Source organism: Cavia porcellus, unplaced genomic scaffold (assembly GCF_034190915.1).
Source record: "Cavia porcellus strain 051 isolate PalLab524CR breed Dunkin Hartley unplaced genomic scaffold, mCavPor4.1 scaffold_18, whole genome shotgun sequence".
Taxonomy (NCBI): domain Eukaryota; kingdom Metazoa; phylum Chordata; class Mammalia; order Rodentia; family Caviidae; genus Cavia; species Cavia porcellus.
Genome location: NW_026947501.1, coordinates 59,219,589 through 59,246,366, shown reverse-complemented (window position 1 = coordinate 59,246,366; position 26,778 = coordinate 59,219,589).

The window sequence follows — 26,778 nt, the reverse complement described above, 5'->3', positions numbered from 1 at the left end:
CCAAATCAAAAATATATTTTGTTAATCATTTACTTGTAGTAATAGTTGAGGATCAAGATGTCTATGTATTACTCAGAAGTTACTAATAGTTTCATGTTCTCTTTGTGCAATTTGCAGCTACAGATTAAAAGTCACTCACTCCTACTTCCAAGCTGGTGACTTACAGTTTTACTTTGGTCTACTTTATTTGAAAGAAAGCATAGTCTTCCATACTAGTCCATAGAGGCATCCCAAGCAAGGTTGCACAGTATATTTATATTGTTCCCAAACCTGGGGAATGGATTTGTTTCTCTGCTAGAATAAAATTTAGATTACAACATTGTAAAAATATTCCGTGTTTCCCGGAGAAAAAGAACTAACAGGAAAATAAGCGCTGGTTGTTACCATGGTGATCCCAGAGTCATGCAGAAGATTCTACCTCACTGTTCTCTTGCTTAGTGACTACTCTGCAGTGGCAGGTAATGCAATGTGTTAGGAGCTGATATTTTTGATCTCTGATTTTCAAGGCTGATTGATTTCTGGTCAGGGATTATTTTCTGGGTTGGTATTATTGTTGGGTGATTTAAGTAACAGCAATCCACTCACAGTTCTGGGAAATGGAAGTTTGAATTCAAGGTGCCACCATGGTCAGATTCTGGTGAGGACTCTCTTCCTGGATTGCAAATGGACATCTGCTTGCCTTGTACTCTTCCATGTCTGCTCTTATAAGAGTGCTACTCTCAATATGGGAGCTAAAATTTCATCATTTCCTTGAGCCCTATATATCTCCTAATGCCCCTTTTACAAACCATCACATTGGGGATTACAGATTCTACATCAGAATATTAGAAGAATTCAAGCTTTCTGTTTATAAAAACCATCGTTTTTAGGTTTCTTTGTTTTTATCCCAACCACACATTATTAAATCTCTGTAACATCTTACCTTTCTATCAATCCTCAGTCTTTCAGATTGGGCATCCAAACTATTTTAATTAAAACGATTCACCATGGTTGCCAGGACAATATCAGATACAATAACCTTTCCCCAAAAAAGAAAATAATAAGAAAATTACTCCAGATGTACCCTTTCCAACTACCATTTCTTCATAATAGTGACTGCAAATTATTCTACGTGGCACAGAATCTATAAAATGCCTTCCCCACTTTCACTTTAATAAAAGATTAATTTCAAGATTAGTCTGTTAAGTAAAAGCATCTTTTATCTAAAACCAGCATTTCCTAACACAGATCTTGTATACCCTAAAGTATTTTTTGTAATTTCATATAAGCACAAAAACATTTACAAAGTTCTTCAAGGAAATCATAAAGCTGTTACTTTGTGAATTACACAGTATGCAGTATCTATAATCCAAATGTTCCTAAGTGAAAAATAATTTTCATTTTTTTGACAGAGTCTTTCTATGTAGTTCATCCTGGCTTTGAAAACTCACTATAAGCTCAAGCTAGCTTGAATTAATGGCAATCCGCCTCAACAACACTCCCACCCCACCCCCCAAATGCTAGGATTACAGGCATCTGCTACCATACTGAGCTTCATATTTGATTAAAGAAAGGCAGATGCTCGCAGATTACTCACTTTTATAGTCAGGGTTGCAAGGAGGACAATTACATAAGGGGCACAGAATTTCTATTATTAGTCTACATTGTATTATATTCTATATAATACAATATATTCTATTATTATTTTATGATGATCACCCAGAGTTAAACACAAGAAAGTGCAGGAAATCTGTCCATAACACTTAAAGACCTAGAAAATCCAGTTGAGGGCCTAGATTTCCCGACCAATGTCCTGCATGAGTCCAGCTGAAAACCTAGAACCAATGACAATGCCTCCCACAAGTCCAACTGGAGGTCTAGAGCCCATGACAATGACTCATGTTAGTCTGTTCAATTGATCTATGCTGGGAAGGCCCAAAGGTCAGCGGTGGAAGCTAGAAAGTCTATGCCAGTGGGGTGAAGGATCTGTGCCAGTAGGTTGAGGGTTCTACAGTGGTGCCAAGAAAGCACTCTCAGAAGAAGGACCATGGCTCCCTTTGAAAGTACCACAGGCATCTTCAGCAACAGTGAGGTCTTGAGCTCCTCCAAAGATGAGAACAGTTGAGTAAATGTCAGGAAGCCAGCGTGACAGTCTTGCTGGTCATTAAACAGCAAACACCCTCCCCTCTGGGAACCCAGTATGCGATGCTCCACGTCAGGACCAGAGCTCCTTGAAAGTGAACAAAAGCTATTCTCAGCAGCAAGGTCCAAAGCTTCTCCAATAATAATGGATGAATTCATATCAGGGAAGCCAGCTGATAAGCTACGTTAGAAGAACCAAGGGCTCCAAACAGCAACACTTAGGAAAACTCACAAGAAGAAAACCCTCTTCTTCTCCACATCTCAGTTTATGCTGTCAAATGGCCCATCTACACTCAGCACTAGGCTGATTTAATTCAGCTGATATTAAGTTGACCACCAGTTTTTAATCCACAACACTCACCAATGTCCATGTATTATGAATAGTTTATATAGCTAGTAGATCATGTATCAGTACTGTATATTTATAAAATAAATTTATGTATTGCCAGTTTCTTTTGCTTATTGATGACCCCTATCCTTTCAGTAACCAAGGAAGACTTTTACAGATGCACTTAAATATATTTATGATAAATGCATGGGTTGTTTCATTTTAATTGACAGATCAGGAGGCACATGTCTCTCTGGGCTCCGACATACAACACATTCCCACTCAAAAATACTCTCCCCCCCCCAAAAAAAAAAACTGAACTGGTTTTCTCTGTCTTTACAAAACTGCACTTTTCTCTTTCACTCTAAGATTGGCTCCTAGCTTTGACGTGTATGTGCCTCGTAACAGCTATTTAAGCCCCATATTTAAATGCACTTTTCTTAGTAGACATTTCTCTCGTGTTTATCTAGTTTATGGTTTCTTGACTATAGCCCTACTGAGATTTTGGGCTATATAATTTCCTGCTTGGGTACTGGCCAGTGTTTTATGGTATATTTAATTTAACAGCATCCTTGCTTTCTACCACTAGATAATAACAAGAGCATCATTCTTCCCTAAGTTGTGACAAACATAAATACCTCCAGATATTGCCAGCTGAAATGTCCAATGATTCCAACTGAGAGTGACTGAGCCAATGAAATTATTTCTATAATCTAAGTTACCTTATGCATGTTTAGGGGACAAACATGCCTAAAGATATTTCCCTTTGGTGAACCACTTGCTCCTTGAGTAAACTTTTGGATAGATTCACAAGAAATGAGATGAAAGCCCTTGTCTCTCTACAAGCTTGTTGTGGATGCATTTCCCTTTTAGGAAGATTAATGAGCATGCTGGCATGATTACCACCATCTCTAGTACAATACTGGCTATATTATTCCAACTGAGAAAACAGAGGTCCTAAGGCTAAATATAAATGTCAACACTGCTTCTCATAAAAAGTATTGACATTGCAATGATGTTAGCTGTGGGAACATGATTTCATCTTTGTGACTTTCTCATTATGAATCATAATGCTGATTACGGACTTCAGTTAACAATCAACAAAAGGAAGGGTGTTTAATGCAGAGCCAAGCAGAACTTGAGTATTTTTTTCAGTAAGCAAAACTATGCCAAGATTTAATAGGTCTGGTGGTACTAAGAGTTCTACCCTTCAACTGGCTTTTTAGGAATTATAGAAGAGCAATCTGGATTGCATTTTAAGAGTAGGAAATCCAACTTAATACCTTTAAATTCAAACCAGTAGTCTAAGTGAAGCCATTTTCCCCCCAAACTTTAATTCATCAATCAAGAAGAAACAGCATATGCTATGGGAGGTAGGTAACAATTTTCAGTTCCTTCTAAGTCCAGATATTTAGTAGGAACTATTAAACTACTTAATGCTTTTAATACTTGCTTCCTCCTGCAACGTGCCCTCCCTCAGTGAGGTCAAATAATTTACTCAGTGTCTTAATTTGGTAACAGGTAGTGCTGTGATTCAAATGCTTGTCTTTTTTGTCATCATGGCACAGTTTCTGGTCTGCTTTTCTGCCTTCAGTGACAATAGGTCTTTTGCCTTCCAAAGCAGATGATCTCTCATATTGCATTTGTGTGTAGCACAGAAACATCTGAAATAATTGCTTCTTCTTTTTCATTTACACAAATACATACTTCACACACTTGTGTGGAGAGCAACAAGTCATAAAGATTCCTAACCCTACTAAACTGTTTCTGGTTTGATTACTCAGTCTTAATAAGTCCATTCACGGGCCTTATTTACGAGGTATGAGATAATATCTTTCTGCTATTGTGCATGCAGTGTACAAAGAAACTAGTAAACTTAGAAAGAGTGAAAATGTATACTTGTGATTGCAATGAATTAGCCAGGAATATTTTGTCTGCCTCAATTACACCAGACTATTGCATGCTGGGTGTTCAGGCACAAAGTTTTATAAACATATTCTCTGCACTAGTTTTGGGGGTTGCTGTAATAAACCACTGCAAATGAGAGGACTTAAAACAGCAAAAATTTACTTTGTCTCAGTTCTTTAGGTAGGAAATCAAAAGTAAAATTATCTGCAGTATTATAATCATCTTGATGATTATAGGAGAAAGATCCCTGCAAGACTCAGGTTCAGCAGTTCCAGGCATTAGGTAACTTATGTGTCAGCCTCACCCTGGTCTGTGCCTCTGTCTTTGAATGACCTTCTTGGTCTGTCTTTTCCTTTGTCTCTTAAAAGGACATGCCTAGTTGACTTGGAAGCCCACCCATAGAAATCAAGATGATCATTCCTTCAAATTCTTGAGTTAATTGTATCCATAAAGACCACTTTTTCCCCTCTAAACAGAATCACATTCACACAATCTGGTTTTGTAAGCAGGGGGTGCTCTGAGAGGCCATCACTTAATCTGCAGCCATCTTTTACCTGATACAACTTACAGTGGTTCATGAGGAATCAATAGGAAATCCCATACAGGATGACACTGTGTGGATGTTATGGCGGCAGGCTGCACTGTGGAGACTGAGGACACAGAGGAGAAAAAACACAGGCCATTTGGGCAGAATTCAAGAAATGTGTCACAGAAGAGCTAGCACAGGAGCTTGGCCTTGAAAAAAAAAAGAATGAAAATATGGGAGAAAAATATGATTGAGCTTCTTAAGCAGAAGTAATGCATTCTATCCCATGGCTTTCAGATATGTTTTGTTTGGCCCACACCATATTTGCCTACACAGTGTTTAAAAATTGATTGAATTTGTTGTCAACATTTGAATTCTGGAATATTTCAAACAATAGTCTGGATTTCCTGCTTCCTTTGCACAAATGAAAGCTCTAGCAATATTGGCCCTGTGTTACTGTGTGATAAATCTCAGCTGGAAGCTGAGCAGAATCTCTAGCAGAAGCACACATTTTGGATGGAATCTAGGCTGTCCAGTTTTTGAAATATCCCTACAATACTGTCATTTATGCTATTATCAAGTTGTGTCAGATGCCATTTATTGGTGTTGTTATTTTTTTATGCTATCTCCTATGTGGCTGAAGTGTGAAGAAATACGAATATTAATTTTACCTATGTCTTTGTAAAAGGTGGAAGACACAAAGGACTTGTGATTCAAAAAAGTATGGAAGGGCATTTCTCCACGTGAAGAGGATTTTTGTCATTAATGTACAGTGTGCCAGGCCTGAGAGTAGAACATTTACTTCTCCTTGCTCACCTTTTTATTTCAGTAGTCTGCAGAGTTTGCATCTCTGGACATTTGAGTTGCATCATCTGCTTTTACATCTTTGACCACAAGGGTATGTTGGTTAAGAAGAAGGGGTCCTAACCTAGAAAATTTGATCTACTGCAACTCTTCCTGCTATTGCATATTAAACATGGAACATATATTAGAAAAGAAACTGGATATGATGTGTGATGGCCTGGGAAGTTCTAGGCCATTGATATTCTTATTGCTTCCCAGCCCACTTACTAAATGAAATCCATCTGACATTCATATAACTCAGCAGGTAGCCCCAAATCCACTAGTAGTCTTGTGCAGTGAGGTAGTGGATGACCACATACAACCATGCGTTGCTCTAGGCTGCAGAATATGGGTTCCCTCTATGGAGTATAGATCCGGGGATGGAGTGTGGAGGTACCAATTTTTATGTGAGAAATGTCCTTCTAAATTTGATAATTGATGTACTGGGCAATATGTTGTTTTGCTATGCTTTGAATCTTAGATGTTACTCAGAAGCTCATTTGAAAATATGTTTCCCAAATGATAATGCTGTTACCCTGTGGTGGAAGTATTAGGAGGTGGGTGAAGTATTAATTGGAAGATGTCAATATTGGGAGTGAGTCCTGAAAGGGTATTGGGATACCTTGGCCTTACTCTGTCTCCTGACTTCTACTACGTGAGCAGATTTGTTGCACCACACACTTCCCACAGTGATTCTTTGCCTCACACCAGGTTCATTAAATTAGCAACTGAGCCAATCAAACATGGACTCAAAGTTCTGAAATGATAAACTCAAAATAAACCTTTCCCCATTGAAGCGGATGTTACCTGACATTTTGTCAGGGAAAGAAAGCTGACTTACACATCCCAGAGTAAGATCTTTTATTTGTTAGGCTATAAAATGAGAATAATAGCAGTACATTTTTCCTTACCTGGAATCAGAAGAGTTTTGCACTGCCAAGACTGTTCTTCTTATTTTACAAATGTCAAAGTCATTATTTGGTGAGTAATAAGACACAATCATCCTGCTGATATGAACTCCAACATAAATCAGTTGTTCTGAAACAAAGACAGAATCTTTTTGTGATAGCTAAAGGATATGAAAGGGCCCTAAATAATTTTCAAATCTTAGAGTCAAAGCTCCAACCTGCCTATTGAAGGAAGTGCCAGTTTGAATTCTACTATGATGATAACAACATTAGCAGTACAAATTTGAGCTTTCAGACATCCCTGAAGGAAACAAGAAATCAAGAAGACAGAAAAAATAGAACTCACTGGAAATATTTGTAAACTGAAGGAGTAAAACAGTGCAAGAGCAAAAACAAACCATGACAGGATATTTCTATGGAATTTCAAATGCGAGGTATTATTACGTTGGCATCACCAGAGTATACCAGGGAGTAAGACAGCAACTGGATGAGGAAATATTTTGCCCCTTCAAAAAATATTCATTAGTAAACCTTATGAAGGTCCTCAGACAAATTTTCTACAGAGGAAGAGGAAAGGAAGTAGAAGGGAACCTGAGCTTACTATGTTAAGATAAATGAAAACTAAACATGATCCAGATAAAAATATAAGGGGAACAGGGAGTCGCAGAAAACCAAGACATCACCTTTTAGAAGATTCTATTAAAAAAACTAAAGAGCAAAATCAAATCTAGATGAACATTAACTCCTAAAGGGATTTAAGAATTTAATTCACAGACAAATGAGAAATATAAATTTATCAAGCCAAAAAATCTCAAAATTATTATAAGATGAAAGAGAACAAGCAGTTAAATGATGTGTCTAGAAATGATGACCATTAGGGTCAACATAAACACAAGGATGAAACAAGAGTGAACATAAGACAGTCCTTGCCCTAAAAATAGTTTCTAAAAAAAGTTTAGAAAATATGAGGTGAAAATAGTTTCTAAAAAATGAATTAGAAATAAAGTATTTTTCACAAATAAACAAGGATCCCAGAAAGAAGTTAAGAACTAATATGTATGACAAGGAATGAATCAGGAAAAATACAAGATTAAAAGAAGAAATCAATAATAAATAAGAAAGGAATTAAAGATTTAAAAACTGCCAAAAGTAGCAGGAGTTAAGAGCAATAGAAGTTTCTGAAGAATAGAAGTAAAAATCAAGAAAAATACTAAAGAAAACTATTCAAGAAAACTTTTCCAAAAGTATAGGAACAGTGACTCAGAGAAAGACAGATTGATCAAGAAGGAAAAATATATCAAAGTATAACAATTTGTATTGATTCAGAAAAATGAATTCTAAGACAGTCTAGTAAAATTTTGTTGCAGAAAAAGAAATTTATTGAAATAAGCTAAAATTAGCACATGTACTCAAGTGAAAATCATTAGATTTAAATTAAGACTTCTTGACAGGTGCATTTCATGCCAGAGGATAATAGAGAAAAATGTTTAAGAAAAAATATATGAGTCAGCAGTTTGTCTTCAGCAAATCTGAATAAAGAGCATAAGTAAAATGTGACCGGCAATCAGTAACTATGGAAAGCCTAATTGCATCATTTTTTTAAAAAGCTCACTGGTTATTCTGAACTCCAGTCAGTTAAAATATATATATTTCTCTTAGAGTGATATTTAAATATGTATTTTACAGAGTTGAGAATATATGATGGTTAGAAGACAAAACTAAAATGTGCAATAGGTGTAACAGTGAATAAAAGAATACAAACACATTCTGCAAAGAAGACTGGGACAAGCATACATACATAGTTTTGAACTATTTTTAGCTATCAGAATAAGTAATTTCTTTTTAGTCTTTGTTTCACTGAGAAACAGGATTCTCAGTGTAAACCAAAGGAAGTGAGATGTAAGCAGGAAAGTATTATAGAAGCTATACTATAATATACCACTGAACAAATGGCCGATTGGTATCTACAGAGTGTTATATCCAACCACAGAATACACATTTTTACAGCACATGGAGTTTTTTTTTTCTAAAATAGATTATAATCTAAAGTTTAAAATATATATAAATAAATACAAAAGAATTTAAACAATCACCTCCACACAGATCATCCATAGAGGATGAAACTAAATTTCAACAGCAAAAGAAGCCACAGTAACTACTGTAAGACATGGACATTAAATATTTTTGAATAACCAGTTGCTCACAGAAGAAATACAGTTTCTGTAATCAAATGACAATGGAAACACAATATAGCAGACCTGTGAGTACATTTCATGTGTGTACACTTTCATGAAGAAAATACATAAAGTTCATACTTTCTTGATTTTCTACAGGTACCACTCAACCTTAGCTCATAAATGCTTCTGTTTGTAAATAATTCGGTTCACAAAAAAAGCATTTGGTAAATTTCTGTTTGTGTTCACCCACTCTGCATTAGGCCATCTTCCTCACACAGACTCAAATGCAGCCATCTTTTCCTAAATTGTGAAGCAAATTAAATTAGTCAACTGAGGTACCACTGTACTACTGTAAGAATGGAGTGATCCCAAATAAGTAACGTGATGATACATCTCAAGGTCCTAGAAAGGCAAGAACAATGATGCTAACAGAGGGAAGAAGTCATAAAGATCAAAGCAGCAATTAATGAATTTTTACCAAAATGTGAAAAATAATAAGGAAATATCTGGAAACAGAGTGTGTGTGTGTGTGTGTGTGTGTGTGTGTGTGTGTGTGTGTGTTCTAACTTACTCTGTCCTCTCTCTCTTAGTGCTGACAGATACTCCACTTTCTGTGTGTGGAATTAAATCTGCTTGCTCTTCAACCTTCATTTCTGGATCTCACATGCACAGTGACGAGACATTATTCTTTACCTGTTCTTTTACACTTAAAAAAAATATATTAGCTAAGCAAATTTGTGATCCCCGGGAAACAAGTTCATGCTTTGTTCACTGTTTGTTACTGTGCATATCTTGTTGTCCATGTGAAAAGAGGTTGAAAATAAGTGTCTATATTTCAACCATGAGTGTTCTAAGGGAAACCTTGTAAGAAATCACTATTTGCTTGCTTATTTGTTACATCAGAGTAATGATTAAATGGCTCTTACTGGCCTCTAAATGCTTATGTATTGCAGCTCTAGAAAATGTTCGTCTTTAATGCCTGCCTTCCTCATACAGAAACTCAAAGTGCAATTTTTCATTTAGATGTCTTATATTTAAAATTATACACTTACTATATATCCTCCAATTCATGAAATTTTGGCTGTTTTGTGCACAATGTGCATACAGAAACCTTTGCATTTGATTATATACCTGAGCATCGTCATTTCTAAGACATGATTGATGAAATAATTAAATAATAGATTTTTATCATTCACTATAGTGCTTACATTATACTCAAGGTATAGAAGCTTTTTGCTATTTATTAATTAAATATCCAATAGCTAAATGATATTATTCATTAATATCCTTCTTTAAGATCATCATTCAATAGTAATTCTTTTTTTTTTTTTTTTTTTTGACACCAGGGATCGAACTCATGACCTTGTGCTTACCAAGCAAGCGCTTGAACCGCTGAGCTAAATCCATGGCCCCTTCAAAATTAATTCTTCATTATGTGTAACCTAACTATGAGTAAAGGAGCTCTGTGGTTTCCTAATGTAGATGTTCCATGTTATTAAGACAGCCGTGAATTGCAAAATTCTTTCTTAAGCAGTATGTCACAAAGTCAGAGCAGCGTACTTAATTTGCAAGCAATTAATTATCACAGTGTCACATAACTTCTCATCTATTTTTGTTCCATCTAACTTTTACTATTGATATTTTAATATATTGCAATTCAATAGCCATTTATCCGTGTTAAATATCCTTACTTCTGGTCCAAGAATCCAATCTGTTGAGAAGGTTCCAAGTCTTGGAAACCATAACCTATGTTTGTAAGATGTATAGCAATGGGAAACCCATTTGCATAGGAGGTGGTAATAAGGATTTTGCTGGGTGAAACTCACTAAAAACATTGAAGATTCAAGTGCTCTTTAGTAATACCTATGTCAGTATCAAAGTCAACTACATTCATGTCTTCCACTAATCCTAATTCCTCCTGCTTCCAAAGTTACGTGGAAGAACTTTGTTGACATTTGGCATGAAGACTGAGACTGAGAAAAAAAAAAAGAAATGAGAATTATTGATAAAGTAATCTTCAGTACTTTCAAAGTTAAAATGAGGATAATTTGATGTAGTTTATTTTAATAAAATTATTTTGACTTCCTCTAATTTTGCCCTTATTTTGCCTTCAAAACTTATTCAATAATCATCATTTTTCCCATGAACGTATAGAAATCATTAATTTCTAGTTGAAAGTTTCTAAAGTGTAAAATTTCTTTAGAATGTTAAGAAATATTTTTATGACATAGACTTTCAAAATCCCTTAATAATTTTGTAAAGCTCTGTTTGAGTAACTATAGCATTTATGATGGAAAACTGGATATAATTTCTAATAAATCTGTATTTATTGAGTGATAATTTTATAAATTTCTGAAAAGGAGTCATGCTTTAATTTGAACTTCAAATAATGTTCCTATTTATTTGTTCAAAAACATTTTGGGAAGTCTTATTACAGATTTAATAGAGCTGGAAATTTAGTTTTTAAATTTAATTTATTTTGTGTCTCTAATGTTAGCTTATTAAGTTAACAAAATAGACAGTTTGTGCAGAGACTGGATGAAATCAGCAAGTCCAAAATAAAAATGTTGGCATTGTCTATGGTTCAATTATGAGAGAAGAAAGATAGTTACAAACACCAAAATTCTTCATTACCTTTTATTTTTTTGTTTGCTTTATGATTCAATAATCCTTCATGCAATATTTTGAATATTAAAATAAATGGTAAATTTAAATTACATTTAACAGTACTTTACATAGAGATATCTCAATAAAAGTTATTTACTCCTCAAGATGCATTCATAATGACTTACTGAAATTATCAACTAATTAGAATCTGAGAGCCCCCACACCTGTTAATTATAAGTGAGCTAGAATAGAATATAAATCAATAACATGTGCATTTTGTGTGTGCATATGTTGATACCTTCCTCAAAAAATTTTAGATCATGGAGCTTAATTCAATCCATATTTGACAAAGGACAGAGGAAAATTAGGTTAGACGGCGACTTACAAATTTCTTAACAGTTGGAAGACTGTTTTTAGAGTAAGATTTCTTTCCACCTGGGAAAAATTCCTATTCGGAAGGAACAATGGACTAATTTCTGACATTTGGCTTCAAAGACACTAAGCTTCATTAATCCGGTCCCTTGACCAAAAGCTTGTTAAAGTAAGTTTTCTTACTTTTTTTTTTTTTTTTCTGCACATCTCAGAACATTCTGCAATGAGAAATCAGAAAGAGATCATGGTTTCATGATTCAAATAAAAAATACCATATAGTGGGATACAGGATGTGGAAGAATCACACCAACTATCATTTGTCTACATTTTAAATGCAGAGGTTAAATCATTGCAATTCTTCTCACCAATAAGCATTCTAAGTAGCAACTAAAATAAGCTGTCACTGAAAATAATACACATGGTGTCCATATTACAAATGAGAAAATCTATGCTCTCCCTTCTTAATTAAATATGGTGGCAGGCTTGACTTTGCCTCTCAACTCTGCAATATGCAAGAATAAAAACGAAAACCTTTGAAAGAAATTATACTTAGCTTTATTTTGTTTTGAAATAACCTTTGTTTGTTCTAAGCAACTTCAAAAAAATTTATAGTCTTCCTTACTATCAAATATGTTTTTTTTTAGATTTTGTTGCATGCTACTCTAAGTCCATCCAATTACTGAGAATATTATTAGCAAATTCTCCCCCTTACATGACAGGTTATCCTGATGAAGTATCATGATTCTATGACTAAAAAAATTGGTTTGATTCTCATTTTCGCAACCTTTCAACTGTGTGATTGTGAATAAATCATTTAATTTTCTAAGGCTCAGTGTTTTCTATAGAAAGATGATGAGTGCAAAGATTAAAAATAATAAGTATTGTAAAACATTTAGTACAGTGCCTGTTATATATGAGTAACAATAAAGAAAAGAAATATATGCTAGTAACATATATTCAGTAATGTTATATATTGTATTGATAAAAGAATGTGGGATCATAGTATAATCATATACTAATAAATAAATGTAATTGTATAATTCAACCTTATTTCAATAAGCATAGTTATAACAGTGTAATATTGCTTTTATTTCTATTGTTTTAGAGTTTGGAGTCTGACTGTCAAGTTCTGAATTATCCTTTGTCTACAACTTAACAGTTATAGTATGCTTAAAAATTGATTTCCACTTGTAACTTGGATTTTCCATTTGTAAAATGGGCATAACAATCACTCCCAGCTCTGAGAATTGTTGTTAAGTCTAAAGTGAGTTGTTGTAAAAATTATCCTGATAGCAAGATCTGGCACATGGCAAAACTACTTATGAACCAGCAGTTGTAATTACTGATCCTATTTACGCTACAATTTATTCCTACTAAATCGGAACCTGTGACAGGGAAGGAGAGCACTAATGGGTAGACAATTTTGAGTGACTGTTTTACACCGTGATTTAAATGAGTATTTTTCTGTTTTCTTAAAGAAGGGGTAATTTTCTGTGATCCAAAGGTTCGTGGTAATTTCAAATATTTGCAGAGGCTGTTTTTAGCTGTTCTGTTTTTTCTCTTGGCTCTGTGTTCCGAGGCTTCAGGTCTCCATTGCAACAGTTTGCAGTTGAAAGCTTTATTCGAATCATCCCGGGAAGGGGACCCTTCCATAGTCACAGGTAATTTGTGTTTCGTTTCCCTTGCCACCATATTGACCTACATCTGCCTGCTTAATTACTTGCTCTTCCTGCAAAATACTGAAGACTGTAGAGGACTCTTGGTCTTTTTTCACATGTTATATGAGCATTGATATGAGACATTGCCTTTGAGTGGCATAATATTTTATCTCATACCCATCTATGAGGGTCAGCATGTAATATTTCAGTAGCTTGGTGCAAAAGTACAAATTGAGACCCTCACTAACATGTCTAAGAATTTACAAGTTCTTATATGACTGTATTTTGTAGCACTGTGACTCGAAAGGTCAAAGCACCTACTTTGGCTTATGCTGTGTGGCACTCAGAGCATGATCCACAGATTCTTGCTTGCTGTAATGCCTTGGACCAGGAGGAACACCAGCCAGGAAGCAGGGGGTTCAGTGACGCTGCTCAGCTCATGGCATCCAGGAAATTGAGAGAAAGATAGAAAGGGGCTGCAGTTTGCAAGTCCCCTTCAAGAGCATCTCCCAGGTACCCTCTTCCTCTAAATCCTGTCCCACTCCATTTCAAAAACTTCCCTGCAGGGACATCAACTGGGGACCAAGCCTGCAGCACATGTGTCTGAGTGGGTCAGAGGTACCCTTGCACTCAGGATACACTAGCTTTTAATGCTTTAAATCTGCTCTTTTCTTTGACTTGCATAAGGCTAAAGATTTATACAACTGTAATATAACATGAACTTAAAGATTCATGAATTATTACAAGGATCTTGGTGTATTAAAGATCAGGAGGTATTGGGAAGCAAAATTTTATAAACTAGAGGAAATAAAGATATAAAATTGCCAATTTTGGCAGTTAAGTTGCTAATTATGTTACTAACAGCAAGATCTTCACATAATGTTTGTTTAGCTAATTATAATTTGACAGATATATGTAATTTTTAAAAATGTTCACAATCTCAAAATATAGTCACTGAAAGTAAAAGTTGGTTTGCAAATGAAAAAATTCAGATTACTTCATGATTTTCAAAATATTTTTCTTCTAATATATTAAAACAACATTATAAGATAACTGCATCTATTAAATTAATTGTAATTTGCAATTGAACATTGACAGCCAACTCAATTTTAAATAAGTTGCAGCATATTACTTGTTAATCTATTTATAATTGTTATAATAAACTGTGTATAACACAATTATATAATATATATACGTCATGGTTTATGTCTGTGTCCCCCAGGCCTCATGAGTTTCCATTGTTCATTTGTGATGGTTCATTGTATAGTGGTGCTTGGATTGATGGTGTCAGTGCTCCACCCACATAGGGGTGGAGCCAGGTGTGATGTAATGGCAGGAAGAAGGTGTGTCTTGCTCTTTGCTGGTTCCAGCTTGCTGTTTGCAGCCACCATGAACTGCGGTCCAGCCATGCCCGCAGTGCATGGAGCCAACTGAGTGTGGACTGAAACCTCCAAAAACTTAACTTTCCCAACTTTGGGCTTCAGGTATTTTGTCTCAGCGATGAGTAAAAAGTAACTAAGACAACATATATATATATATATATATATATATATATATTATAGGGTAAATTTAGATATGTATGAGCCACAAATTGGGACACCTAGGATACAAAAGGAACTGGTCAGATTTTTATATCTAAATACATCTTGTATTCATGCTAACTACGTCAGATAAAGAGTGTGATAAGTTGAAGGAATCGCCTTCAATTGTATTTAAACACTGTGCCTTAAAATCTTCCTTGACTCCCAAGTAGAATTCGTGTGGACACTGGAATCAGAAGAGCCACAAGTATTACAGAATTCAGGTGCCCTTGCCTTTTCTTTCAAGAACATACGTGCACTGGAGTGGAGAGGTGTTTCTCTGGGGCCCTTGGGCTGTCGGTCGTGAAAGTGAGTGCTTAGGGTCATGGCTTGGGCTGCAATAGTACTGAGTGCTAGATTCTAAGTCAACAGTGCACTGTGATTTACTTAGTACTTTCATAATTTCTTCCTGTTTGTTTTACATGAGAATCTCTAAATAGATTCTATGAGAAATCTCATCTTGTTTGTTATCTAGAATGATCCTGCTTTTACATCACTGTGTATATTGTGAAAGGATCATCAGTCACCTGATTGCCTCATCTCAAACAAAATGTGGTCTCTTTGAGACAGTGATTGAAGATTTTTATCATTTCTATCAGGGAATCACTGCAGAGCCTGATACAGGAGCTTTCTTGGTGTAAAATTTTTAGCAAATGAATTTTTTAATTAATAACTGAACAGAGAGGTTATTGCCATTGTAGTAAACTATTTCAATAGAGGCTTAAAGAGCTTTCTTCTAGGATCTAAACCTCTAGTGTATCTTTTCTTTTTATTCTTATTTCCTAATTAGTATAATGGACACAATTGACATTCATGAGCAAAAAGATAAGTAACCTCCTCTGCATGTGCATGCAGAGTGCACACACCCAAATTCCTGAGATAAAGAAATATCAGTATTACACAGTATTACACACTATGAAAAGCTTTTGTGTATGTCTATGCATGACCTACCCTTATCAACAGAGAATTAAATGAAACCAGACAATTTTTCTCTGCATTTAGAAAAGTTTTCCTTTTATTAGATATTCAAGGAGAGTAGCTGTCAAAGGTCTTTGTGCAAGTTCACCTAATGTACAGTTTCCACATGTGTTAAACTTGTAGTGCACTGCTCACTTGGAGATGGGAGGGTATCCAGTTGCCAAAACTTTTAATAAAAGGCAGTTTTATTCTGTTTCATTGTGGAAGTATTTGGGGGACGTGTGAATTAGGAAAATTCTGAAGGTTATTTCATACAAATGACAGCTTAACTTTGGAGAATCTTTGCACTAGTAAAAACTAGACACTTCATGTCTGTACCTGAGATGGAATTTTAGAGAGTATTCTTTTATATCAATTTTGTAATAAAACTTAAAGAATTTTACCTCTTTCAGTGTGTTCACAGGCAACAAAACCAGGTCAATAAGCAGCATCACATTCTGTTACACACATGTATTATCTACTAGTGTAAAGGTTTTAATTTTTTAGTTCATCCTTGACATTTTGTATTTGATGATATAAAACAAATATCATATTTTAAAGTTAAGAAACCGTTAACACGTATTTACATATGTACACACTTGGAGATCTGTACATAATGCTTACTATTAAGAAAAAAGACATGAAAGTAAGAAGGGGAATGAGGAAAAAGAATCAAGTTATATCACGTACACGTTCAAATTCCCTATGATTAATGTAGTCATTATGTCTATCTAGAATGTCCAAATAAAATCAGATTAAAAATTAAACTCTACCAAGCAGAAAACAATGAATAAAAGTTTAAAAAAAGAGAAGAAAATAACAAGGCATGCAGTTATTTCTGAAAGATGCATGTGTTATTTTATTACAACCCTTTCTTACCCAGTCCTATTTCTCTTCTTTAACTCAAATATGTACCTTCAGTGGTCATCATGTCCTACTTGTTACTTAGATTTATGATGCCCAATGTATACAAAATAAGATAAATAGGCTTTATCTGGTATCTTTGCTTATATCCAAAAAGTAGACAAGTTATTAACAATAAGTGAATTTCTAGGTAGGATAAACTTGGAGAACAATAGGTGCTGGGAAGAAGCGATGGTGTTAGAGGAATGTGGGGGTGTCCAGTGGGCAGCAGAGAGGGCCTCTCTCTGCTGTTACAGCCCAGGGGTTTTCAGTTCCCCATCTAAAGATGATTCCCCTACCTATTCTCTGGCTCTCTTCCAGCTTTCTCTGACGACTTTCTCTACTGATTTATTTTTTCTCTGATTTGTATCTTTTACTTCTCCTCCTCTGCTGGACATCTGTTACTTTGTGTTACCCGATCTACCTTTCTCTTCTGTAAAATTATCAGCCCTTGTCCTGTATACCAGGTAACTTTGATCTTGCTTCCTTCAGAATCTAAGTCATGCTTATTCCTCACTTTGGTCATAGGTTGATGCCACCTTCAGATCTGATCTGTTATATTTTACATCCTTTAGTTGCTGCTTGTGGTCAGAGATGGAGAAGTGAGCCCAATCTGCTCAAAATCCTTCTCTAAGATTGTGTACGTGCAGGCTAAGAGAAAATTTCTTCTATTTGGGGGAACAGGAAATGAAATAATTTGAATCTCTAGAGCTGCTGAGTCATCCCCATTATGGGATATTACTGATTTGAGTCAGTATTTATGTTATGGCTTCCTTTGAACATTATTTGGTATGAATCATTGTCACTCGCATCTGTGTGTCCAGTCTGTTGGCTCCTTCTAGCCATTGTGTAGACAGGCTCTAGAATTTCTTGTTCAAAACCAAACAAATCATTTTTGCCAAGGCCATATTCTCATCCAGGTTTTATTACTCTCACTCTGTTATTCTTTCCCTCATCCATTTCTTTTTCACTAGCTCCTTGATAAATTGTCATACACTGTTGATTTACATAAATTTTATTAACCATTCCTATTTCTGTCTGTTGTATGTCATGACTGCTGAACTCTGAAATAATTTTTAACAAAATCACTATTTTTTACTTTCTTGGGAACTCTAGTCTTGTTCTATTTGACTCCAACTATGAAAATGCCCTCTGTCATTTCTCACCAAATTATCACAAGTTTTTGTTTATTTGTTTATTTTGGTTTGAACCCAAAGCCTCAGGCACACTAAGCACAGGCATTAAACTTGGGCTAATGATAACACCAAACCATTACTCTTGACTTTGTTTTTCTACTTCCTTTCTAATGATCCCATCTCCCTTTCCCCGAGTTGCTCACCTTTGAATCTCTATCTATGGTTTTGTCCCTGTGGCACTCTTCTTGAATCGTTCCTCTTGTCTCTTCTCTCTAGACAAACACAGGCTTTCTCAGAATTTGGTTTGCTACACAATCCTAATGATTCCAAAGCCAGCCTGATAGAATCTTCCTTTTGTTTAACATCAATTCAACATGTGCAAAACTAACCTTTGCATATTCTTCCTGCATCTCAGCCCACCCACGTGTTTCCCGTCTTAGGACACAGAGCCACGAGCCACCTGTGTTCTCTGATGGATATTTCTGCCCATGAGGTGATTCGTGAATCCAGTGTGCTCTGAAAATGAAGTGACTTGCAGATATTATAAGTGACTTGCATTTTGCCTAACCCAGAATCCTCAACCAAGAGCCCCTATGGGACCTATGTTCTGAAGGGAAGAAGAGGATTTAAATCTTATTTTAACAAATAAGGAACTTTCTTACTAATACGCTGTCTAAATATACATTTTAACAGTACAATCAGTCATCTTGCACTTTGGATACATAGGATACATGCTAATGCATCTCATTTACCTAGTCCTTCATTAAAAAAAAATTCTAGACTTATTCAGTTTTAAAAAGTCCTTCCTACCATAGGTTGTAAAAGTGCCTGAAAACTTCCAGCTCATACTTCAACTTCCATAGGAAGTATTTCATTCTCAGAAAGTCCCTGGGCACTGATTGCCCACCTTGGAAGGCTCCCCTAGCATCCGATCAGCATCATGTACTTTCTTAATAAGAAGATCCATCACTTCGCATGACCCTCATTGGTTTATAAATCTGTCTCCCCCTATTAAACTTGAACTTCTTGGGTTTGAGGTCTTTGCCTCAACCACTGATGTATCTCCACATCTGACTTGATGAGGATTCTCTGCCCCAAAAAGTGCACATTTTAAGGGAGATATAAAATCCTCCCTTGCTTACTTACAAACTTTGGGACTCTGTACCATCTCCAGACAAATAGTGGGGCTACAGGACTCAGTGAGAGTCCTCCCTTGCATATGACAGCCATATAGTAAAGCAACATATTTAGCTAACCTTCTGCTATACAATAGGAATGTGCATTGAAAAACAGGGTCTTTATTTTGGACCCTACAGAGCTGTACTTGAGATTTGCCCTACCATCATCTCAAATTTAGAAACATGGTGAGCAGAATGCTTGCTTATCTCAGCTGTCTTTGATTTATTTTGTAGCTTGACTCCTAAGTTGAATCTTGTGATTTGAGTTCATTTCATGACTAATGCTGTAAGATGCTGATTGCTTGAATTAAAATCTCTGCTCCTTCAGTCATTCTCAGGCAATCACTAGCAAAAGCACAAAACAATGTCAGCTTTCCAAGATTTAAAACACTCTGTTCTATGTTTCTGGGAAGACTAAATAAAACATGACTGAGAGTGACAGAAGGTGCTTAACCCAAAAGTCTCTTTGACTGGTGTTTACTAGGTCTTTTTTGCTGATCTTTAAATCTAGTCTATAAATCTATCGAACTATAAGATTCAAGGTGTCAAGTCTACAAGATAGCTAAACAGACACCAGTATCTTCATAAAAAACATATTTATGTTTATCACAGCTACTGCCAAATGTTAACATAAAAGAGAATCTTAACAGAACAAAGGTATTATATTATAGCTCTAGAGGTTACAAGTCCAAATCAAAGTATCATAAGTTCTGCATTCTTTATTGGAAGCTCTAGAGGAGAAATGTTTTCCTGCCCCTTTTGGCCTCATCAGGGTCCCTCAGTTTCCATATCTAATGGCATTTTTCTACACCTTCAAAGCAGGAGGCTATCTTATCTTGTTCTCTGGTTCTCTCCTGTGCCTCATCTTCCATATGAAGGACTTACGGTCTTACTGGACCTGCCCAGGTTATCTACAATATCCTGTCCATATGTGCACAAGCTGGTTAGCACCCTCAATCTTGTCTTCAACACAATTCTCTCAAATTTTCACGATTTGAACTTAGAGTATGAGGGATATATTATTCTACCCAGCACTATATATAAAATCTTGGTTAAAATCTATCAGATAAAATATAGGATGTTCAAATACATTTGAATTTCAGATGAGCAATACACTTTAAATTTATAAATATGTGTTATACTGTATCAGTCAGTGGGTTACTAGAGAAACAGATGTAACACAATGTATGCAGATGTACAAGGAATTACAAGATTGGCTTACAATTGCCACCCACAGAGTTGGATGAGGAAGCTTGCAGAAGGAGTCTATACTCTGGAGACAGAAGGGTTCAGTTCAATGTCTGGAGCTCACTGTGGTGTTGCATGCAAATTCATATCAGGAGGGTGATGGGAAGGTGAAGAGTCTATGCTGGAAGGCTCAGGAATCCTTAGCAGGAAACAGAGTTTGTGCTGGAAACTGTGAGGTGGCTCCAAGCTGAAGGTGTAGACTGGTGCTCCTTCGAAGAAATGAAGCAAATCCATCCTTCCTTGTCTCCCCAGTACATCATCCAGAAGAGGAACTGCCCTAGGGTAGGTCCTCTTATCCTAGGGTGTAGAATTGCTTAGTCAATTTAGTTAAGCTTCTAAACTTCCCAAGTTGATACAATCAATCCACTATTACACAGAGATTTTTGGTAAGTTTTAAATATTACATGAGCTTCCTTTACTGTTACCTTGTAATCTAAAATTATCTGGTCATCACTGTTACTAGGCTTGGATAAACAACCAGACACAAGAACATCAGAGAACCTAAATTACTCTGCTGCTTTTAATATATACTATGTCCTTACAATTAAAAGTCACAAATCATATCTTATGGTAATTGTTAAACAAAATATAAATATCTTTTGAAACCATGAAATGTCTCAATTATGTTATTTTATATATTGTCATGTTCGTTAAAGAAAATTCTTGTAACCTAGTGTTATAAGAAAACAAGATACAAATTACATACAAAGTATAATTACAACATAAACCAAGGAGTATAGGCCCTTAAGGATATTGGGAGCAAATACATCAAAATGTCAAAAGAGATTTGTCTTTCTGGTGGATGTGGGTGTATCTATTTTAAAATTTCTTCTTTGTATTTCGCCTTAATTTTTTTCATGTATTGCTTTTATTACATAAAGATATAATAAGAGAAAAGCAATATGCAAACAATGATTTAATTTACACTGCTTGCCAAATTAATTTATTGTGATAGAGTTAAGCTGCATTAAAGTAATTGTGGGACAGTTGTCATAAAAAATTTATTCATCATTTATGATTGGAAAACATTATAAACTATGTATTGCCTCATTTTGTAACTTTTAATAACCCATTTTACACAAAAGAAAATAGTAAAAATATGGTCCATTTTTCTTAATATAAATTTATTCAAATTTCTGTTACTTTAATCGTACTTGAGAAACCACATTTTGGTATTTAAATCAGTCAAATATTCACACACAAAACAGCATCAGGAATCCTGTCACACAGCTTCTCTCTGTTTGCTAATTAACGATATTTGTGAGGACCTGGTCATTTCCAGTAACTTGCTCTTTTGATTAATATCTTGAAAGCAAAGCCAGCTGTTAATTATATTAACAGTGATTCCTTGGGAATCATCATAATCCACTTAATGTACTGACAATTACTATTAATCAAATCCAGAGAGCTAAAGTGTTGCAAATTTGAAAATTTAGACTTGCTATGCTTCTACACAAAGAGTGATCACTTGAAGCAATGCAGGCACAGTGGTGCATGCTTGTGATCCCTCCTCTCTGAAGCTGAAGCAGGATGATGCAGTTCAAACTCAGGCCAGGCAAATAAGTAACTTAGTGAGACTTTGTCTTAAACAGGAGAGAGGATGTGTTCACTATGGAGAATGTGGACTCAATCTTCAGAACTGCAAAAAAAGAAGAAAAGATTTATGGGAAAGTAAAAAATGGTAGAATTGTTTTGTTTTGTTTTGTTTTGTTTTTTTAATGAAGAAAGTACCTTTTTTCCTCAAACATAGGAGTTGTGTTTGACTATGTTATGCACTTACGCCTCATTAAATGATGCAAAACAACCTGATAGAGACTAAAAAATTAATTCAAAATTAGATGTTTGTTATGTTGCTGAAAGGAAAAACAAATGGTAGATAGAATTTGCTAAGACACACAAAAACAAAGAAACCATGACATTGCAAGGCATAAATTAAGACAAAGGTCACTGGGAGAGGAAAGAGCCTAATAACATATTTAGAAAACAGGGTACAGGTGAACTGTTTTGTTTTGTTTTGTTTTTGTTTGTTTGTTTGGTTGGTTTTTTTTTTTTTTTTGTCCTCACTGCTTAGTGTTTCTTATTTCTTGATATTTGTGTTTTTTCCAGGGATAAAGAGCTTAGTGCCATCATAGACAACGTCACAGGTTTTTAGCCCTTTCATTGGAATCATAGACTCTAGTAATAATAAACACTTTGATACAATTGTAAAAGACTGGAGCCAAAGAATACTAATGTATCTCATTTTGTACCTGCAGCTAACAGCTTTGTATCAGGAATAGTGATGTATTATTGCATGCATTCATTTATTAAGGTGGATTTAATCATTAAGCTCTTGATGATTAAAGAGTTACTTCATGGAAGACACTGTTGAAAGTGCTACAATTGAAGAGATGGCAAGAAAAATAACGCTTTACATGCAGGATCTTAGCATATGTTGAGAGGAGGATAAGAAACACATGTGGATGTCCTCATACCAAATTCAGTTAACTGATGGGATGAGACAGTAGTAAAAAAAAAAAAAAAAAAACAAACCTGAAAAAGGCAGCGTGAGACTCAAAAGGGGACAGTGATAACTTCAGTGAGATAAGCCAGGAAAGATTCCCTGCGGGTATGATATTTGCACATAAGCCTAGATGACTAGAAGGAATCAGGTAGCAGTGTTCTGAGCATAAAGCCTGGAACATGGAAAAGGATTTAGGGTATTTGATGGACTAAAAAGGACCAGGGAATTAAGTGCATTCAACCATGAGGAAAATGGTGAAACTGAACTACATGCAGATATAGATGCTCAAAGACGAAGTAGGCTACAGGAAAATTTTACTTTACAATGAAAAATGATTGGCAGAGTGCTAGGCAGGTCAATGATATGATCTGAAACTTGACACATTCCCAAGAGCAAATATTTTTCAAGTGGATAATGACAGATGAAATTAAAAGCTCATATACATCAGTAGATTCTGAAATCAAATCATGTATTTTTCTCATTTTCTTTTCCCAATAAAACACAGCTGATTTTGGCTAGCAATTAATCTGTGTATAATTTGCCTAATGTATTCTCTATGAAAATGATTGATGAACCAACAATGCCTCCCCAATTACAGATTCGGCATCGTATATCATAATAATCACTTGTAATCACCAATTTGTTTCTGAAAGGAAAAGCAAGTTTGGAGATCAAAATATTCAGTGAATGTTTAAACCAAAAGTAGTGTTCCATTAAAAGACACATCGCCATTTATCTCCCTTAGAACTCTCCACCTTCCCATTTTTGGACACGCTTTCTGTCACCTTTTGAAGCTGTCCTGGAATGCTTACGTTTCATGCTTATATTGACTCTTGAATAGAGCTAGAAGTTGCAGAGGGGCAGATCTGGTGAGTAAGGTGGTTGTATTCATTTCACACAAATTGCCATAAACAACTGTATCCAGTCAGAAAATCAAGGCGCCAAGAAGGTGCAACTACAATCGCAGAAGTAGACTTGCAGAATTGTTCCAGCGAAGAGCAGTAAGACAGGACGAGTGTGTGTGAAGTGTGAGGCGGTACTGTCAAGGGATATCCATAATAAAGTGAATTTTATTGTGATAAATCTTAACAGTTAAACATTCATTTTAATTTTTAATCCCAGTCATATTGGATGATCTTCACATAGCTAGTGCTGAAATATGGTCATCACTTTAGGCCTTAGACATTAGCCAAAAACTGCCCACATCTCACCACAGATTCCATGCTTACATAGAAGGAGTTACTCTACATGATTGAGCTAATTTCAGGTAAAAGCATAAATTGAGCTTTATTATAGAATACACTTTTCATTAGCCCATGGGGGTCTGTTCTGCTCTTTGTTTATGAAAAAAATCAGGAGTATCCTTTAATCTAACTCTTTCCTTGCATCTTGCCCTTCCAAATGAACATGAAGGTATATCAAGTAGCTAACTAATTTTAGGCCTATGCATCAAGATTTGAAATAGCACAATTGCTATACTTTTTTGTCTCTGCAGATCCTAGGAATACATTTACATAGTATTTTGATATGCATTCAATTTTTATGCGGAAGTTAAAATTTTAAATTTCTCTCCCCCCTTTTTTTTTTTTTTCCCTTTTCCTTTTTATTGGTACCGGGGATCAAACTCACAACTGCCTGCTTGCAAGGCAGGGGCTTATGCCGCTGAGCTAAATCCCGAGCCCCAAAATTTTTAATTTCTCATAGACTTTGTAATAGATCATTGTTTCATAGGATGATAAGTGAAATCATTAAAAATCTCTCTCAAGAAATACTTTTCAATGCAGTTAATCTAATCTAGTAATAATGTGCCTTTACACTTAGTGTATGGTTATTTTTTTTTTTCACAAAATGCAATAAGACTTTGATTTGATACTTGAATAATCTGAAAGTACTGGATCAAATTTAACTTAATCTATAGTGGAAATAAGTGAGATGCAAAAGAAAGCTAAATCAGTAACTTGCCTTTGCAGGGAAAAAGACCCTCACAATTTCTGTATATTAAAATCATTCATGCTAATATGGGTCAAATTTCAGCAAATTGTCTGATCAAGAAGAAAATTGTGTATCTCTAAGCTTTCAACTGTCTCTTCTTAATAAGAGTTCCTTCCGGAAAAAAATATTTCTAACATCCCTCTTTAGTACTGTAATTTTATGATGTTTAATAAGTCCTGTAATTTTATGATGTTTCACAATTTTCAGAAGTGGAAAAAGCCATGAGTTTTCAAGCTTGAGTGGTCCTTAACCAGTGATGTGAGCTTGCGAGCATCTCTGTGATCTCTGAGATCCTTCCTCTCTCTTTCTCTACACTTTAAAGGACTATGTCTCGAAATTTCTCTTGTAGATTGAAAATTTACTTTAATGACTACAAACACAAGCCTTCCATGTTGTGTATTTTTTTGTTTTTTGTTTGCTTGTTTGGGGAGTTTTCTTTTTGTTTATTTTGCAGTAAACTAATTTCCTTCTGTATTGGTTTTCTGAGACTTCTCAATCAGGTGAGTTTATAGGTAAGCAGCTGGAATTTGCAACATTCATTGTGATCTAAGGAAAAACAGGTTAATATATAGAGAAGGATAAAAGATATATGTGTGCTTTTCTGAGCTTGAAAAAATAACTTCATAACATATTGAATTTTTCACAAAATGTTTTAATTTACTGATAATTTCTGAAGATATTGCTTAAAATAGCTACTAATGATTACAAATTATTTAGCATTATTTAAGAATGTAAAGATATATGGATTCTCTCATCTTGTAATATTGAGACTTTGTAACAGATTTTGAAACTTCAGAAAAATATGAAATATAACTCTTCTCCAATTCTATCACTTTTAGGCAATCTGTATAGTCATTGTAGGCAGTTTTGTATTTTTATATTTGTGTAGTCCTTGGATTACAATATAAATTCTTGATATAACATTTTGAAAGTGAATTTTACAGTCTACACATAGTTCATAATCTCTTTTCTTTAGTAATTTCTCAGCACTAACAAACTTCTTACATTATGAAGTTTTCCATTTTATTTTTAGTGTAGCCTATCAAATTTTAAATTATTTTCTACTCTATTATGATAATGTAGAATAGAAAATAAAATGTAAAATTCACTGATTTAAGAATTTCTTATATTCTGACTTCTTAGAAATAAAGATTAAATCTTGGAAGCAATCTATATGTCTTTCACTAGATGAATGAAGAAAATCTGATACATATACACAATATCCTTCATAAAGAGAATATACTTGGTCATTTATAGGGAAATGGATGCACCTTAATACCATAAAATTCAGTAAGATAAATTCTACACTCAAGCTGGAATAATGCATATTTCCTCTTGTATAAGAAATTTAAAATATAAATAAATTTAAAAGTAAGCTAGGCATGTGAAGCAAGTCTGCAATCTCAGGCTGAAACAGGAGGATCATTGAGTTCGAGCCCAGCCCGCGCTACAAAGTGAGTTCAAGGTCAGCCTGAACTGCATAGTGAAACCATATCTCCAAAAAAACAAAAATAAAATAAAATAAAATAGTAAAACAGGAGTCCAGGGATATGGAGCTTTTGCAAAAGGAAAGCAGATAGAGAGTGAAGAGAAGAATGTGATAAACAAGGATGTAAGATGTGTTATGTATGTGTACGGGTTCCCCACAGTGACTATAGTCATCCTGTACTGCAAATGTATGGCATACTTCATCTTCACCAAAAGGCCATGAAGTTATGCAAAATGTACCAATAAAAATTAAAATAAAAGAATAATTTATATATAGCTGGGCATGGGGATGCAAGCCTGTAACTCCAGAACTCTGAGAGGCTGATGAAGGAGGATAGCAATTCT